This window comes from Canis lupus, chromosome X (genome assembly GCF_048164855.1).
Source record: "Canis lupus baileyi chromosome X, mCanLup2.hap1, whole genome shotgun sequence".
Classification (NCBI taxonomy): Eukaryota; Metazoa; Chordata; class Mammalia; order Carnivora; family Canidae; genus Canis; species Canis lupus.
In genome coordinates this window covers 118,265,812-118,269,051 of record NC_132876.1, presented here as the reverse complement: position 1 = coordinate 118,269,051, position 3,240 = coordinate 118,265,812, and the positions used below count along the sequence as shown (strand labels likewise).

The following is a 3,240-nucleotide window of genomic DNA, read 5'->3' as shown; positions in this document are numbered from 1 at the left end:
TACTTCAGGAAGTAACTAGTCCGTTTTGGGGACCTACAACATTTAAAGTAATTAGTGTGGAGAGAGTCCCTAAGATGACAAGGCAACAGGTACATAGGGAACAATAAAAAACCCTCAGAGGTATCCCACAAGTTGCAGATAAGAAGACTGAGGCACTAAATTTTACCAGGTCCAACATATCATGGGTGACAACACTGGTTCTAGGAGCCAGGTCTTCTGATTCCCAGTAGAATGCTTGCTCCATGATAAGACAGTTTCAAAGGATTAGCAAAAAGTGCCTTAAACTATCCTCTTCATCTACCTACCGATGGCCATCTGTACCACGTGGCCTTTTTTTTTTTAAGATTTTATTTATTTATTCATGACAGACCCAGAGAGAGAGAGAGAGAGAGAGAGAGAGAGAGGCAGAGACACAGGCAGAGGGAGAAGCAGGCTCCCTACAGGGAGCCTGACATGAGACTCGATCCCAGGACTCCAGGATCAGGCCCTGGGCCAAAGGCAGGTGCCAAACCACTGAGCCACCAAGGCGTCCCCCCACGTGGCTTTTCTAATTGATATGGTGCATGTCTCATCCCTCCCCATCATTCACAACCTCACAGCCCTGTAGACTGTGAGTTCTTTAAGAAGCGTGTCTACTGTAACATGGCCTCCTCCTTAGACAACTTCAACACAATTCCACAATTAAAGCTGGAATTCAAATAGAATGTGATCGATGAACTAATCTATTGGTTCCCATTTCTTAGGAATGCATTCTGAATGTGTATAACCCTTTAGCTCTCCTCTTTTTCCAAAGCTTTACCTTACTTAGAGTGAACAGTAATTTATTAAAGGGTTCACTTATATGACAATCTGGGGATATATTAAGAGGATACCTGTTCCTTTGTCATCTTAGGGACTCTCTCCACACTAATTACTTTTTTTTTTAATGTGGAATGCTTCACAAATCTGCATGTTATCCTTGCACAGGGGCCATGCTAATCTCTGTATTGTTCCAATTTTAGTGTATGTGTTGCTGAAGCGAGCACCACACTCATTACTTTTAATGTTATAGGTCCCCTCATTTAATGAGGCCTTGGAGGACTAGCAGGGCTTTCACTATGAGAATTGACAGGTGAGAGTGGCCCATCACATGCAGATGGGAGAGCTGCCTGGCTGGGAAGAGCAAGTGGAGCAGCTGGGTTTTTATTAAGGCATTCTGGAAGGTAATGAAAATGAACACAATAATTCAAAGTGCATTCCATCAAGTAGTCTGGATGGGTGAACCACAGCTAAAATACTTTTGCTTATTACAATTTGTTATTAAAGCCTTTTAGAAAATGTATATTATGACTGTGATAGACTGCTACAAATAGATAGCCACAAGTTTTGAGTGCCTGATATTTTGTCCATCTTCCTTTTTCTAGTTCCTTCGAGAATCTTCTCCTCTCTTCTATGTGTCCCTCACAGGGTAGGAAATATAAGCCAAGTTTGACCAATCATGATCCATTACACTAGACATGGCAGTTGTTCGTTTCAAGATGAGCATGGGGACCATACCACATCAATCAGAGCCATTTTCAAACAGAGATCTTTGGGAAGATCAATGTTTGCCCTTGAGTTTGCTAGAACAGGAGGATGTAAATCTTGACTGGCACTTAGAAGGTGACAGAGATTCTCTCCTGACCAAACAAGTTAGGCTCCCCTGAGCCCTCTTCTTGACTAAGCCCCAACCTTGGCCTTCTGTGTCCATCCTGTCCTTGCCCGGCCTGCATAGCCCATGTTTAGCAAGAATCTTGATAAGACAGTTTATGGAGAATCCTTGCCCCCATCCCTGCCTCCACTTGATGTCTCATCGAATTCCTCATCCACCATGTTGATATCTAAGTCCTTGGCCTGCCTTTAGCAAGAATCCCTCTACCCTTGATGTCATCTCTGAGTAGTTTAAATTCACTGCCCCCTCCCAGCCCCCGCCCCTTACTATTTGGCTCTTTCCCCAACGTCCTTGTTCTTGGAATTGAGCCCAATCTTTCTCTCTGATTACAATAGTGTTGACCCCCTTGCATTCTAACACTTTAACAAGTGTCGGAATCATTCTTTTCTTTAACAGGGGCTAACAGAACTCATCAGAGCTGAGAGATGGAGAGGCAAAGCCCTGACCACACTTGAGATTGAGTGCCTGTAAGCCAGATACACCCATGGACCTTCCAGTTATGTGAGCTAGTTATCTCCTTTTCACTTAACTGTGATGGTGTTAGGATTCTCTCACTTGCCATGCAAAAGGCTCCAATAAATGCAGCAAGTCCTCATTGCTTTGAGGAAACTTGACATAGACTACCTGTGTAGAGTGGAATTAAAGCCAAAATCTAAGACAGCCCAGATTTTCCCCTGCCTCCTCTCCCAGTGGCAATGGGAATGACAGTAGGTATTTCTTGCAGGTAGTCTTTCAAAAATTAACGTTTTTAAAACATCTGTTGCAAGGCAGACACTACACTAGTTTTATATATCCTATTCTATTTAATTTTGCCTTATTATACCTAATACTCAAATAAGGCCACTGCCCATGTGTTTTAATGAACCTTGGAATGTCTACCACCAAATCACATGTTCTTTCTTCCACACCTCTCTAGATGCACTTTGATAGGGATCTTTTTCCTTGACAAAGAACATTGTTTCTTTTTGGTTCTACTTTATAAAAATTGTGAAAATTTGCCAACCATTTCCCATTGTTCATTGGTTAGTTTCTTTATACTCAAGTAAAAGTGCTGGAAAAGAATGAAACAATCGTAAATTTACCATACTTAGTTTCTGTCCTTTCTTTAGATATAGTATATTTGCCTAATAGTGTGATGGGAAGCCTCAGTGGACCCAGACACTAAACACTCCCTGGAAAAGTCTATGAGGCCACTAGGCTTTTTACTGCTTCAGTAGTGGTGTAGAAGCAGCACCCCCGCCCCCCAGGTATAGACATTTGCACAGCTCAAGGACAGTGCTTCACAGCTGTCCCGTGAAAGCACTTTGACCAACTTTCAAACTGGATAAACAAGGTTTCTGTTTCAGAGTTTTGGGTCTTTCATTTGTTTGTTTTTGTTTTTTTTGACCAAAAGTCTTTTTGACTCAGCTGGGGAGGAGACAACAACCATTGTGATACCTTCCTGAAACCCCCTGAATCCTAAAAGCAGTAAATTTCACAATAGAATATCAAAATTATGTTCCCAATCTTAAAACAGAAAGAAGTTACTTTTAATCTAGCTGGGTTTCTAA

At 41.9% G+C, this 3,240-nt stretch overlaps 1 non-coding gene across 1 annotated transcript; it reads right to left on the bottom strand.

Annotated features, from left to right (window-relative positions):
• Positions 1-921: 921 nt before the first annotated feature.
• LOC140628878 (U6 spliceosomal RNA) lies at positions 922-1,025 on the bottom strand. Its single transcript, XR_012026810.1, has one exon. It is a non-coding gene; the product is annotated as a U6 spliceosomal RNA (small nuclear RNA).
• Positions 1,026-3,240: the final 2,215 nt, after the last annotated feature.